At 42.3% G+C, this 16,419-nt stretch overlaps 1 protein-coding gene and 1 long non-coding RNA gene across 2 annotated transcripts in view; one reads left to right on the plus strand and one right to left on the minus strand.

The window, feature by feature from the left end:
- Positions 1-16,419, minus strand: part of LOC119168980 (3-oxoacyl-[acyl-carrier-protein] reductase FabG) — a 135,294-nt gene that overhangs the window by 25,819 nt on the left and 93,056 nt on the right. The gene's annotated exons all lie outside the window — the stretch shown is intronic.
- LOC142804180 (uncharacterized) lies at positions 1,746-11,524 on the plus strand. The gene is made up of 2 exons (XR_012894495.1): positions 1,746-2,074; positions 4,086-11,524. It is a non-coding gene; the product is annotated as an uncharacterized LOC142804180 (long non-coding RNA).

Raw genomic sequence — 16,419 nt, forward strand, 5'->3', positions numbered from 1 at the left:
AGTAATATTAAGGGCCGTAGCGCTTATCACGCTGCGCTGACCATGCAATGCTTGCACGGAACAGGGAGTGTTTTCAACGCTTTGCTAAGGTGGTGGAATCTACCCGTCGCCTTGCGTTCTACACCTTATCACCTCTGAGATGGGCGGGCACACCCCTATCAAAGCCACACGCTTTGTTTTCTAGGAAGACTGCCAGATGGCGCTCATGTCTCACGTGCGACATGATTTGATGTTCTTTTTCGCCTTAGCTGTACGCTCGAGGCACTCAAACGCAGTGCCTACAGAATACCACTCACCGAATTTCTTGCGCAGAACACAAAATAAATGTCCTGTTCACTCTCTCCACACGCAAGACTATCTTCTTTTGACGACATTTGCAGAAACATGGAGATACGGGGACAATTTTTTACAATGGGGGTCCATATATTTCCTCACACTGAAGTATTTCGCATCAATACATGAGTGCCTGATTTATTCAGTGAGTTATATTTAGATCTATGAACATGGGTCAGTTCAAATTGAATGTTTGTAGTATTCGCATTGCCACGGAACTTGGCATGTTTGCAATTAACAGGCTAAGCTTACTCTGATGCAGCTGCTGTGCACGCATGCTGCGCCGCAGGACAAGCTTGGCGCACATACGCTAAGCACGGGTGAACTCTTCCAATGGGTCGCACCGCTCTGTGGGCACTTAGTGCTCTTTTTATATTTACTTGAAATGCACGCTTGCGCGTCGTATAATATACACGTGAACGATCGTAGACAACACTAGCGCAATGTACCCGTGCCACAAAGATGGAGAGTAGTTGACTAATTGCAGCATTGTAATTGACAGTTGTTACTGTCACGTTACAATGCACTGATAATCGCACATTGGTATGCTCACATAAAATTTAAGACTTGAAATAAAAGCAAGCGCCCTTCATACTTTAAGCAAAGCCCCCGGTTCTTGCTGATTGGCAAAGTGTTATTTAAAAGAAGCTAATAGCACAGCAGGGGTGTTGCTAGATTTATACGTGCAAGGGAACAGAAAGAGGAAAAAAGGGGGCCTGGCGCAATTTGTATGTAAATTTTTGCCTGTAGTTGCATACATGCGGATCCGAATCGCAAGCTTTCTTTTTTTTTTTTTGCGAAATGGGCCAAATCCTGACCCGAAAGTAGCTCAAATGACACTCAATTGGCTCATACATACGTTCACGTTTCCTCTAAAACAGTAATATTAAAACATTATTTATAAATATTACTGTTCTAGAAGAACGTTGATAGTATGTATATGTCAAGGCAGCGTTAGTTGAGCTTGTTTCGGTTCTAGATTTGCCCCATTTTAAATTAAAAAATATCTCCTCAAACGAACATAAAAAAGAGTGGGAGATGTGTCAAATATGGAACAATCTCCTTGCCACCCTTCCCTAACTTTTATTTATATCTATGTTCCGCAAGTAACAAATTTTGACTCCGATATGTCGAAACAACGCCGCAATAACGCCTCACCCGGAAAAAAAAAGTACATTACGAAGGCTACGCATTTGCCACCTGCACACGTCAGTGGCAAAAAAAAAAGACTTTGAAGCTCTGCTAGCAAATAAATATGTTGTCAAGCATGAAATATTACACTATATCTTGGAGGCTTGACATAGCTTGGAAATTATATCATAAAACGGTACTGCTATGTGTTTCGGTTTCGGTTTCGGTTTTGAGGTCTCGAGGCAACTGCGCATCGCCATCGTCAACAGGCAGACTTTGAATTGTGTGGTGACATGTCGTGTGCGTGTTTGCTGCAGGCTGACGGTGGTTTATTATTTTACTATTCACTTGCTTTGTCAGGGACGCGTACTTATACGGCTTGCACAGTTTAACTTGTGCTTACAGTAGATACAGTACGTGTCACTGCAATCTGTGGCGTGTCGGCTAGTACAGAACAACTTCGGTGCGGCGGAGTGTGTGTCTTCTGTCAACGGCTTTCGTTGAAGCTTGTGCCAGCCGCAAGCAGAGAGTTTCCGATCAAGCAATCAACGGACTGTACGCTGGGAGCTACATGGAGAACGCTTTTGGATTTCGTGCCATTGCTGAAAAGGTAAGCTTTCGTGTATGCGAACAACGAAGTGCAGAAGTGCGTGCCTGCCTGCCAACTCCCGATTTGCCCGCGATACTCGTAATTGCAGGAAGCGACCGTCTCATGGCGTCGGTAGCTTCGTGACGTTCGCTCGCTGTGTGCTTATCAGCTGCGATGTCTCAACAGTCGCAGTGTTCGTGAACCTCGCTTTGGGGCATGGTTAAAGAAAACGGGGGGATGTGCCCCGCGCAGATAAACCTTACGGCATTCGGCAGCGGGTGAGAAAACAAAAGGGGGGGGGGGGGGGGGCTGAGCGAGCCGAGGTGGGCGAAAGAAATGGCATAATAATAAAAACGAAGCAGATCAACGGTAAAAGAGGCGCCAGTTGTCAGCGGGACTGCAGTGGACAAATGGGGCGCGTTTGTTACGCGGGAGAAAAAAAAAATCCAGATTTCAATGACTGAAGATAGGGGTGCGTTTTTAATGCGAGTAAATACGCTATTTAAAGCAACAATTGAAAAATACTTAAACTTTGTATCAGCACCCCTTTGATGCCTGCGCTTTGCAGCGGCGTGACGCGTTTTGTTAAAAATCGTGCAGCTAACCAAAGAATTTATATGTACCTTGTTTAATCAGTGATTCGCGCTTTTTATGCCTTGCTAGGTTTGTTTATATTTATACTAGTATATCGTAAATAATCAGGATATAGAAATATTGATCTGCTTTAATAAGGGATTGAACAGCCACACTCAATTACACATATCTTTTTGCATTTTTGCACCATTGTACTGCCGCACATAGAATATTGTAGAATAGAATATTTCTGTATATTTTGGTGTAGGGTTTTTGCGATGTGGTTACATATGAAAGCTTAGCCAAAGTGTACCAACAAACACGCACACAAAACTTTCAGTTAGACTGATACAGCACAGATGATAATGGTGTAGGCATAGTTAGCCACTAAAGAACACGCTCGCGAAAAACAAAATGAGGATGGCGACACAGGTGGCTGTAAATAAAAGCAGGCAGACCTAACAGCTCTTGTCTGTTTCATGCATTTTGTCTGTGCAGGTTTCATCCTTACGAATGTAAAGACACTGATCCAACTAATAAGCCCTCCGTGCATATATTCCTGTTAGCTACTTCTCCAATATGTCGTGCATTTTTTAAATTACACATATTTATGGTCCAACAGTTCAGAGCTTATTGAGCATATATTTAACTTACTTGTGATACATTATCTGTTGCATGGCTGTTTTTATGAATTAAAAAAATTCAACTGCGAATGAGCTGCTTATGCATGCACTCGAAGAATAGGGTTAGCACGTCTTATTTATTCTTGAGAGTAGTCAGTTTTACTCGTGGCCTAAAGTAATCATTTTGTTGACCAATAAGCAACCTGTGAACGACATGAAATTATCGAGTACACCAAATTTATGTAACTGGAGAAGAAATTTAGAGGTGAGCTTCCACAAATACACAGTGCTGTTTTTCCAGCAGCAGTTGTCATATTGTAAGTGCTGTTGATCCTTCCATATTGGGGCTTGCTCGATGTTTTACACTATTTTCACACAGTAGATTGTACATCTGTGATGTGTACATGTCTACACAACGATCCTTCAAAGTAAATGATAAATATTGCTACTTCTCTGTCTGAATGGGTTTATATAATTTTTTGTATCAACCATTGTAGTGGCCTATTGGTTAGGGTATTCTAGCTTAGCAAGAAAACTTGGTATAAACGCTGAAATTTGAGCTTCCCAGTATATTTCAAGCTTCTTGGTAGGTGCATGATTCAAGAGAGAAGCACTTTTTCACCACCACCACGGTGTTGAAAAAAACTATACTCAAACATGGCACTTGCATTCGTACACTAATATGCACAGATGCTTGTAAACGTAAAAGTGAATAGTGGTAAAGCTGAAAGTGGAGAAGCTGGAGCTTTTTATTATATGACACATCATAATGAGGTTCTCATTGTTCCCAGTATTTTTAAATGCTTAGTTGAATGTTGTGCATCTCTTACATGCAGAATGTTGAAAGAAAAGCACACTACGTCTTCTAAGATGGACTGGGTGCTGACAATGCAGTGCACTCTTCATCACAACCTGAAAGCAGCTGTTCCGGGCTCACGACCTCACTCGAAGGGTCGCAGCAGTGGTGGACGCTACTCATAGGGTGCACCAAATATCTTGTACATTTTAGGAACATTCCTCTGATGGGAAAGGCTTCATCTCAAGCTATGTGTCCTATATACCTATTTATATTTTCAATATAAGTATCAGTTTGCCATCAGATCAACAGCAGTGCGTGTAGAAAACTGTGTACAATGCATAATGTTACAGTTGTATGAAAAACTGGAGATGGCCTACATGTCGCCAGCTTAAAAGGTTGATCCACTAATGAGTCAATCCACGCCAAACATCCCAGCTATTTTAGCGACCATCTCAAATGTATTAAAAAAATTGTGATGATTTACTGCATTGAAAACAGTGAAACAGTAAAATAATTTCAAAAGAAAAACAATTTTCGGTCACGTAGTTGCCTTCTGAACTTACTGGAATGTCGTTTCAGTGTGGTTTGTGGGAAGGTAGTTTAAAAGTACTGCTCATTGCTTCGATACCAAAATTTGTCTACATGTTAAGTACAAGTTCATGTGTAAAGTGTTTGAAGCGCAGTAATATTAGTGCAATTTCACTGGCACATACGCCTCCAAGACTAACAATGTGCTTGATACGACTGGTTGGTGCTGTATGGTAGACAAAGAAAGTGCTTAACAGCGCAAAGGACAAGAAGGGAAAGAAGAAACGAGAACAGAGCCCTGAACAAACAATCAAAGTTTATTGCAAACCAACTGCAATATATAGAAAACAGAATCTGCGCATAACCACGCACCATAAGCAGAATCGCACATACATGCACCATACAGCCTACCTTATCAACAACCGGTCATGTAAATAGACCCAAGATAACTAACTTCACAGCAGTTAAGAAAAATTGAGGGTACGCTAACGCAGGAAGCACCAAGTTGTTGAATATAGAAAGCTTCACTAATCTCGTGCTCGCACCGATTTTTTTATCCCCCGTGATCAAACACTTGTCGAGAATTGGCTGACAAGACTTATTACAATGGTCTGCCAAGTGGCCGGGAAGGAAACCTTTTAGAGAGTTAGTGTACCCCCTCAACCGATCATTCATGCATCGCCCTGTTTGGCCAATGTAACCATGCCCAAAAGTAAAAAAATATCTTGTAGAGAATTGCTAAAACACATTCAAGATGGCACGTAGCGTGTTTCTTAGTGCATTCTTCTTTCTTAGGTCCTTCGCTGTTGACCCTGTGACATAGCCCAGCAAGTTTATCCCGTGCGCAGAACACAACTCTTACAGCTATTTTGCCAGTGACCTTCTTTAGCATTTGGGAAACTTCATGTATGTAGGGAATAACAGCCTTACTAGAATGAGGCTTGTTGAGTTAGCTGTTGCTTTGTCTCTTATCAACCACTCTTAGTGACATTAGGAGGGTCTTGGCAATGGAAGTTAGCTCGGGATTAGAAAAGCCTCCTTGTTGAAGGCAGTGAACTTGGAGCGAGAAACTGCACTCTATCTGGCGGTGACAAGAGCCAGTTAAAATTGCCTTTAGGCAGGAAAAAGCGATGCTTCACTTGACCAGCTTAGAATGGGCAGACGTAAAAAGGAAATTCTTTCTTGAGAATGACTCGTACCGCCAACATACATGATGAACAAAAAAAAAAAGCATTTCTAATTCTAGACATCGTAGCTTGTCAAAAATAAACTCCGACGTTAATTCTAGTTTCTTCATTTCACACCCGAAAACGTCAAATATCTCATCGGTGGTTCGCCGAGGGTCAGATTGAGCGATGCGGTAAAGCTCTAAAAAGTCGTCAACGTAGTCGAACACTTTAACTGTACTCGTGTGATCAAAGTTAGCCATGAGACTTCTTTCATACCGCGCGAGTAAAAAGTCACAAAGAACCGGTGCTAAACTTGAGCCATTGCACACATCTGCACCGGTGAGATATTTGACATTTTTTGGCGTGAAATTATGCAACTGGAATTAAAGTCGGAGTTCGATTCATGACGACAAGTTACGATGCCTTGACTTGGGAATGGTTTTTTGGTTGACCATGTATATTGGCGGTACGAACCTTTCTCAAGAGAAGCGTTCTTTTTACGTCCACTAATTCTAAGCTAGTCAAGCGAAGCATCGCTTTTTCCTGCCTAAAAGCAATTCTAACTGACTCTTGTCACCGCCAGATAGAGTGCAGTTTCTCGTTCTAAGTTCACTGCCTTCAACAAGCAGGCTTTCCTAATCCCCTGCTAACTTCTATTGCCGAGACTCTCCTAACGTCACTAAGATTGCCTAATGAGACACAAAGCAAGAGCTAACTCAACAAGCCTCATTCTAGCAAGGCTGTTATTCCCTACGTACACGAAGTTTCCCATAGGCTAAAGAAGGTCGCTGGAAAAATAGGTGTAAGAGTTGCTGTAAGAGTTGCGTTGTGCGCACGCGACAAGCTCGCTGGCCTATGTCGCAGGGTCAACAGCGAAGGACCTGAGAAAGAAGCATGCACTAAGAAACACGCTATGCACCATGTTGAATGTGTTTTAGCTATTCTCTACAAGATATTATTTACCTGTGGACATCGGCCAAACAGGGCGATGCATGAATGATCGGTTGAGAGAGCACGCTAACTCTCTAAAAGGTTTCCTTCCCAGCCACTTGGTAGACCATTGTAATAAGTCTTGTTGACAGCCAATTATTGACAAGTGTTTGATTACGGGGGATATAAAAATCGGCGCGAGCACGAGATTAGTGAAGCTTTCTATATTCAAGAACTTGGCGGTTCCTGTCTTAGCGCACCCTCAATTTTTTTAACTGCTGTGAAGTTAGTTATCTGGGGTCCCCTTATATGACCGGTTGTCGATAAGGTAGGCCTATGGTGCATGTATGTGCAATTCTGCTTATAATGCGTGGTTATGTACAGATTCTGTTTTCTGTATATTGCAGTTGGTTTGCAATAAGCTTTGGTTGTTTGTTCAGGGCTCTGTTCTCGTCTCATCTTTTCTCTCTTGTTATTTGCGCTGTGAAGCACTTTCTTCGTCTACTACGCCTACAAGAACTTAGCCAACATGTGTTATGAATGTCTGACTAATGAATACTAACAACACAAAAGGTATATCTTGAGGAAATAATATTATGAGACTTCTTAGGCTGCTAAACATTACAAGAAAAAATTACCAGTTTCGCAGAATCGTCATTTTCGTTTATATTGAGACTCGATTTGCACTGTGGAGTGGTCCAAATAAATATGACCTTCAAACCTGAATCGAAAGGAAAAAAAAAAGGTATTTTCATGTGCCAATTGTTATCATTACATTTTTTTGTTTTAAGGAAGAAAATAAGTTCTGAACTTTCCCATTGATGAAAATAAGAAATTTCAAGGTGGCAGCTGTCGTATGACGAAATGGGAAGATAGGCACCAATGGGAATGCTAAAAAAATATTTTCTTCCTGAAAACAAATAATTCAATGATAGTATATGAAAAGAAGTGTTCATTTGCTTTCAATTTATGTATAAAGGTAATTTTTAGTTAAGCCACCACATGGCATAAATCGCATCTGAATATGATCAAAAATTACGATTTTGTAGAATTTATTATTTTTTCTCGTAAAGTTTACCAGCTTGATAAGTCTCTCAAATATTTTTTTTCTCAAAATATACCTTGCGGGGAGCAGGTATTCACTACACAGATATTCATACAAACTGCAGTATTGCAATAAAGAAATTGCAAACATAGCACATTTTGGATAAATTCTTAGAAGCTTATGTGCCAGTATAGTTGCAATAATATTACTGAGCTTCAAACACCTTACACAAGAACCTTTACTCAACATGTAGACCAAGTTTGGTATAGAACGTACTTTTAAAATAAATTTTTTCACACACACAAACGACATCCCCGAAAGTTCCGACGGCAACCTTGCGACCAAACATTTTTTCTCTCCGAAATATCCTACCGTTTCACTGCTTTCAATACAGTTAATCAGCACAATATTTTTCGAATGCATTTGAGATGGTCGCCAAAACGGCTGGGCGTTTAGCATGAAATCACCCTAACAGTGTGTCATGAACACAGAAAAAGGTCCTATGCTTATTAAGCCCTTTTGTTTACCAAAAAATATACTGAAAGTGCCTCCTCTGAGGCACTGTATAGTGCCGCTTTTATCACACTTCTAAGGGAACTAACTGCATGTGCTATTGTTGTTTACACGTGCAGCAGTAGCATCAATATGTAGTGGAACTTGCTGTTGGGATAGTTGGTGCATGTTTGCATTAAATAATAGTCAATTTTGCGCTAAAATGACGACCACACAAACGAAAAAACACATAAACGGATTGGGCACTCATTTGCAATTGTTGATTTCTTGAGGAAATAGGCTGATATAAACCCACTTTTTGTCAACCCTTGTGCAACCTACTCGGGCCGTCCCTTACCTAATCACGCTATAGGACACATGATCGCTAGATACCGTGCTTCCAGCTCATACATGATGAGTGAAGTTTTGCTAACGTAATTGATACCCCTTTTCTTTTGTGAAAGCCCATCAAAATGGCTCTTGGTGTGAATCCACATGAAGTGACATGTGCTCTTGAACGGGCACCGTCGTTATTCTTTGCCGTAAGAACGTGTTCCCTCGCTCCATCATTGACGCAGCGCCTCGTCGTCTGGCTAACATGTGTCTTTCAGCACGATAGGGGTATTTTGTAAACCACTTCAGTGGCAGACTTCGTGAATGGCCACGCATGCTTCTTTTCACAGTCTTTCAGCTGCTCAGCATGATTTTCAGCGATGCACCGGCGCAATTTTGCTAGTTTGTTAGGGGCACGAACACAATCAGTACTTCATGCCGGCTCGCCACCTTTTTAAGGTTGTACGTATGAATATATAGTATATTATGAATATAAGGTACAAACAGCTGCTAGTGAGCACCCGTCCTGTTCATGTGTTTTCTTTGTGCGGTCGTGGTTTTGACGTGAAATTGACTATTCAATTCAGACATTCATGTCTATTCACAGCACATGTTTAATGTCTGTAGCAAAATATTACATGATATTTTCGTATTCATATTTGCATGTTCAAGGGAACAGCAGCCGTGCCAATTGTGTCAATTGGATACAATTTCCTAATTTTGCACAAAACCATTATGAAATGCCCAACCAGCCTCAATTATTTCTCAGTATTGTTAATTTTATCAAGAAACATAAGATCCATTATTCAACTTAAGTTTGTGCATCACCATCCAATTGATTGATGTGTGCAGTTTAATGTCCTAAAGCCACCATTTGAATATGAGACGCTTTAGGGGAAGGCTCCAGAAATTTCGGCCACCTGGGGTTCTTGTGCACCCAAATCTAAGGAAATGGGCCTACAGCATTTCCGCCTGCATGAAAAATGCAGCTGAGTACTTTCGCGACTAAACCATCGAGGCGAGGTCATCATCATCCAATCTAATACAGATGTGCCAACCGTAATTATAACTTTTAATTGACTATATTCTAACCTCACAGCAAAAGAAAAGAGTAGAACGGTTTAAAAGAAAGTTCTACCCCCCCCCCTTCTATGACGTCCATAACGCTTTTTAAGTCGCTTTTGCCAGAATACGCTTTCGCTCTGCGGAAAAGTGCTTTTTGATTTACAGGACACAAAATATTTTTGTCCCTATATTACTCTGCCATGCAGATGCCTTCAAAAACGAGTACTAGTATAAGTGCTGGCCGTCTTTCAGAGTGATTTATGAGGTTTTTGCAGCCTTAAGCGACGATAAAGAAAATCGTATGCCACTTTTTTTCTTTTCGCCACCCCCTTGAGCTCCTCCTTTACGAATATCTGGAATTTCTGGGTCGCCTGTCAAACAGTTGAACAAGCTCACCAAGTGCTACTGCGAGTTTTACACCCGTATTTTAGAACGTCCCTTCACTAAATGCTTCACCTTGACTTGAGAAAATTGATTCCAGTGCAGTCTCTAGGCAGAGCAAGTCACTCAATATCAGGGATAATCTGCTGCGATTCTCAAGAAACGCAGCGTCATTTTCAGACAAGCGGTGGCGCTGTGCTCAGCTAGTACAAGTGAAGGATGAGATTCGAGTTGAGGAGCATTCGTATATAGGGAGGATAGCATTGTTTGCACTGTGGGACAGTTCAAGAGTGCTTTTGTTGAAATAGCTGCACTCTCGTGTATTTTGAATGAATTAGCGTATGTCAAATAATTTCTACATATACTTTTTTGTGTGTGTGATTCAGTATAATTTGTTGTACTACTGTAAATTTGGAGCCCCACCGCGGTGGTCTAGGGGCTATGGTACTCGGCTGCTGACCCCCAGGTCGTGGGATCGAATCATGGCTGCGGTGTCTGCACTTCCGATGGAGGCAGAAACGCATTAGGCCCGTGTGCTCAGATTTGGGTGCACGTTAAAGAACCCCAGGTGTTTAAAATTTCTGGAGCCCTCCACTACGACGTTTCTCATAACCATATGGTGGTTTGGGGACGTTAAACTGCACATATCAATCAATGCTGTAAATTTGAAATTTCAAGCTGAAAAATGCTGTGTTTGTTTTTCCTGAAACCTGCTCCAAATTTAGATTTTCTCCCTAAAAAAGCAAGATATGATGCTCCAAAATATTGCTCCAGATGATAGCTTGGCTGCTCCACCTCTGCTAGCTGTAAGTGGTTACTCTTTCACCCTGCTTTTATGTGCCCATTTTATGTTCTTTGATGTTGCATTGTTTCAGGAGGACATATTATGTGATGCGCTTGCTATTTTACATCTTTAAATCAATTATTCTGTGTGGTTAGTATCCAGTGACACTGTTAAGCTATTGTAATTTTGCCTATTGTTTTCACTCCTGTATTATTGTTTCCCCAGTATTCTGAATGTCTGATTACACAAGGGTTATTGTGAAATGAAAATGCCATTTTAAGACTGTTTTGTCATTACATTCATTAGAATACCACTAGCCTTGCATAATATGCATAAGGCATGCCACAACACATGCAAACTGTGGCGTATCATTGTGGTAATTGTAGTGTGCATTGATATATTATTTCAGTATATTGGAGAAACAAGGCATGTTGCATTGCACTACTCTTCCTGCTGTTTGTATGCTTCACTGCACTGTGCTTTTGTGCTGCATTGAAGCATGTTAAAATTAGTTCATTTTTAAGTGCAAATAAAGGCTCTTTTGTTGTACTTTGATATGCATGCATTGGTCATTAGAGCTCCATGCCGTACCATTGACGTCTGATTTCCGGTCTTCTTTTGTAGCAAATGGCATTCTGCTTTGCACAATTGAAAAAGGCTTTTGATTAAGGTAGAATTTGTCTCTGAATCCTGTATGTTCTCTGTGCCTGATGAAATAAAGCTTGGTTTCGTTTTGCACAATGGCATGACTTTGTGAACGTTGTGTTATGTGTGGCAGCTCATTTTGAGTGATGCCTTTGCATTAAGCTAGGATTACGTGTTATATGCCGTGCTTCATATATGCACCATAAAAGGATTACCACACTGTGGCAGGAGCCACTACAATAGGACATCTGCACATGAAAGGTCTAGCTAAAGGGTAAGCTTTCACGTGCTTCCACAGGGGCTTACTGGAAAGGGGTAACTTTCGAATTATGGTATTTTTTGCATGGGTGTTGGGGCATTATTCAGCATAAACACCCCCACACCCTTTTTGCTGTTTGAGCAATTACACCCCTACACTACTTTTGTTTTTTAAGGGTGTTAGGGTGTCATAGCAATATTACACCCTTACGCCCTTAAGATTACTTGGGTACAATCGCTTTTACACCCTCACTCCCTTAAGGCCACTTGGGTGTACATTTGTCTCCACCCGAAAAAATGTTTGTGCCATAGGGTGTAAATTCGAAAATCCGCCCCACGATATAGGTGTAGCCCTGCTTGATACACCCATTTCGTGGGGTGTTGGGGTGTGAGTTATAGAGACTATAAAACACCTATATGGGTGTAATTTGGTTTACAGTGTACCGTTGATTGTCCTCGAAGCTCAGCATCTTTAGTGCACATTTGTTGTCAGTAGTGAGATGGCATTAAGGGAGGACGTCGGACGCACTCTGGAGGTACGATGCATGCGCGGATCTACAGGGTGTTGTCAGCGCGGTCTCTCGTGCGTGCGCACAGGTATCTTGTAATTTGAGCGCTTTGTATTTCTTGTGCTTCAATGGCAAGTTTGCTTCGAAATTATAGTGGTTGAATAGAGCACGAAGGTCACTTCACTCGCTGCCATGGCTGCGTTATACGAAAAAAGCGAACTGCTCACAGACGCAGAAGAATGGTGACGAAGAATCGCGCGCCTTTCTTTGTCTGAGCAGCGCACTTTAAGTTTTGAACTGTGACAGCAATTCCACGCTCGTCCTGTGTATGTTTATTTCATAAATTTTTTTGGCTTGAGGTGCACGCTGGAAGTTTTGAGCTGCTTGCTGCTCTTCTCATGACATTGCAATTTGTTGCTGTTACATTCATTCCTTCTCCCTTGCACTAAAACATTGCACAGTAAACGCGCAACTGCCTCTGTGAAGACACATTTCCCTTTCGTGTTATACCGGTTTCTAACTAAAGGAATCATCCCCATTTTTGGTGAACTTCATTGTTATTTTGGGCGACGGCAGGTGTGGGGTTCTGGTTGAAAATTTCTGCTTTATGTGGGTGGGAGAGGATGTGCCACTTCTGCATTTGACAATCATCTTCGACGCAGATGATTTGAAACAAGAATAAATAGATTAGCCTTCCGGGGTATTTCCGTGGGGAAATGTGGAGACTGCTTCTATTGAAGTGTAGGTGTATGAAGTAAGTATTCTTCAATTGAGAGTTTCGAGTATCTCCTAGTTTGTTCAAGTGTAACTGAACTGGGACCATATGTCGAGCGAAGTGTGGTTTGTCCTTGAAGAAAATACTGGTTCCTCTTGTTCCTCTTACTATCCTGGGGAACCAACAGTTTTGATAAGACCATTTGTGCAATTTGATCGCATTTAGTGTTACAGGGCATTTGTGCTTTTTGCGTGTATGGAGTGATACACCCGGGTAATATTGTACCACGTACAATTTATCCCCAAACGTTCTCCCTACTATACTCGGGGACAATTTTTCTTGTCATTGAAGTGAAGGCTAAAGACCCCTATTGCGTGCATCCTACTGTCAGTGAATGTAGTTGCACAATAGCGACCCTACTTTGAATGTAAAATATAGAAGTTCCTTCTTCAGTTTTTAAGTGGAACTATTTGAGACAGAACTCAGCACATATCAGCGAGGCAGCTTTATTTATTTAGCTTCACAGCGATTTGGAACGTGCCCGAAAGTCCAGCCTTTTTACGTGTACCTCAAACGCTAAACGGCGTCTGCGTCTGCATGAAACGGCGATGCTACACCCCCACTACTTTCCACAGCTTTACGAGACGCGTGCCAAATCGAACCACTTCACGTAGAGAAACCAAGAAAAGTTTTCGAGTAGTATAGTGAAGCCTAGGACTCTTCTTATTTGCTGTACAAGTACTGGTAATGCTTGGTTTTTTATGTGTATATCTGTTCTCGAACGTTCGAGCACTTTGCCTCTTTGTGCAACATCGGTACGTTTATGTGCGCCATTAGCCTGATCCATACTGCCTTAAATGTTCATTTAAACACAAAACAGATCATATTGCGACGTCAACTGCTCTAAATATTTAGTTTGCATGGCCACAATAAGAATACCGGTTGGTGGTCACTGCTTTGTGTAAATAATAAATTTGCGCTCGCACTTCCAAACTGACATAAAAAAACACAATTTATCTGCGTTTGTAGGATTGTATTCACAGTAGTGTATGCAGTATCGCCAAGGTCAATTTAAATAGGTCGTAGAAGTAAAAAATAAGGGGATCTGATACCCATTGCGGCAGACATCAACAACCGCGTGACGATGAAGCGTGGCTAGGTGAGGAGCGGACAAATATTAAAACCAAAAAATGAATTAAAGGTTTATTTTTGATAGTTTAATTTTATTCGTTACAGAAAATAGTAGATTACTTTAATAAAGCTTTACTTTTTCGTATTTCGTTCAGCGCCCATTTTTTTCGTTTGGTTTCAGAAACAGCGGGCACATGCAAGTATAGTCTGGTAGCGTGTGCGAAAGGTTTTTGGGGGCGTTTCCAGAGCTTGTGTCTAGTTCGGCGTGTTCTTTGGTTTGGCGCATTACCAGGTCAACGAGGCATTGCTGACTTTTCCGTGATGTTTTTTTTTTGCGTACCGTCAGTAGTTTACTTATTTTTTATGTGCTGTTTACTGGTGTGACATTTCAGAGCTAAAATAGCTCACAGAATGTGTAGATAGCCACTCCTGTGACTGCCGACTCCTTTCGCTGGTGCACGGCTGGCGTGGCCTTGCCACTGGTGACGATGAATGCAACACGCTAAACAACGAGACGCTGCACACTCATCCCCAGGAATTCTAGACATAACATGTCGCGCCATCTCTCGGAGGCAGCCGGATCACCTCAGCGTAACTGAATGGGAAGCGCTGCCAAAGCCATATTTTCAAAGCTGCTGTCTCACTGCCGTGGTTTTCAACGATTGGGCAACGTGAGTTTTCGAACTAATATGCTAATGTGCTCGTGAATAGTTGTCTCAAAATTGCCTTTGCGAAGTTTCTTTTGTATATTGCAGTTGCAGTGCTCACGGATTGAAACAGGACACTCGGAACGCATGGCCGGTGCCAGACATCGCGCAGCTCGTGGGTGCTCATAGAACCAAGCTGTCGCCATAGAGTTTCTCAAAATTAACTATAGGGGACTTTGGCGCTGTGATTTTTCAGCGACCATGAGAATGATGGTTAGCCTAGAGTTTCTCAAAATTAACTACAGGGCACTCTGGCACTGTGATCGTTCAACGATCTTGGGAATGATGGGTAATACACACATTTGCCTAGTCTTCGTACTTGCGGGTGGTGAATCGTAGTGGCGGCTTCGTTTATTGCTGTGTTTCAATTTTGTTTTGAAAGAAATATTCAACCCTTTTGAACTTCGTGACTCAATTTGGAAAGGTAATTCAAAAAAAAAAATAAGGTGATGAATCGCAACCACTAAACATTTTCTGATTTTTGTTTCGTGAGAAAACAGATTCAAGCCACACGAACACACACGAATCCAAAAGCAGGCCAGAAGGACGAAGTTTAGACAAATGTGTGTACTACCCATCATTCTCATGCTCACTGAAGCACCGTGCGTTGCAGCTCCCATAGACACTAGCGCCAGAGTTCCCTCTAGTGTATATTTGAAAACTCTATGCGTGTCGCATTGTGGTATAGACCGAGGGGGAGAATATTTGAGGAGCAGGATTGCTGCTTCGGCTCGCCAACGAGCCGGCCTGTAGTTTACCATGTGCACACCGCCAGCGTGGTGCTGATATCGCGCTTTTGCATGCCGACGGAAATGGCTCCTCGGTGCACACTACTTATATTGTGCTGCGAGTAGACGACGCTCTCGTTCTGCGCCTTTTTGGAATGCGGCACGGAGGCTCTGTAAATAAGAAACATGATTCGCTGAAGACAATGCGCATTATGTGCGTTCGCACTCATGACGAACATCTAGCTTCTCAAAGCCCCGCCGCGGTGGTCTAGTGGCTAAGGTACTCGGCTGCTGACCCGCAGGTCGCGGGTTCGATTCCCGGCTGCGGCGGCTGCATTTCCGATGGAGGCGGAAATGTTGTAGGCCCGTGTACTCAGATTTGGGTGCACGTTAAAGAACCCCAGGTGGTCAAAATTTCCGGAGCCCTCCACTACGGCGTCTCTCATAATCAAATGGTGGTTTTGGGACGTTAAACCCCACAAATCAATCAATCAATCTAGCTTCTCAAAACCGTAGTGAGCCTATTTCGTGATTTCATTGATGATAAGCCCCACCGTGGAGGTCTAGTGGCTTACGTACGCGGCTGCTCACCCGCAGGTCGCGGGAGCAAATCCCGGCTGTGGCGGATGCATGTTCGATGGAGGCAAAATTGCCGTAGGACCGTGTGCTGAGATTTGGGTGCACGTTTAAGCACCCCAGGTGGTCGAAATTTCTCGAGCCCTTCATTACGGCGTCCCTTAAAAACATATGGTGGTTTTGGGACGTTCAACCCCACATATCAATTCTTTCGTGACAAAAAAAAAAAAAAAAGAAACAGTCGGAGGACGTTCTTCTTGTGACATAGAAGCAATGCATTAGAACGTCCATTTAATTCACCATGCACTTCCATAGCTAGTTCACGATTGTGCCGTCTGAGCGTTGTCTTCATGCAGGTGACGCTTCAGCAAGCGT

This window comes from Rhipicephalus microplus, chromosome 3 (genome assembly GCF_043290135.1).
Source record: "Rhipicephalus microplus isolate Deutch F79 chromosome 3, USDA_Rmic, whole genome shotgun sequence".
Classification (NCBI taxonomy): domain Eukaryota; kingdom Metazoa; phylum Arthropoda; class Arachnida; order Ixodida; family Ixodidae; genus Rhipicephalus; species Rhipicephalus microplus.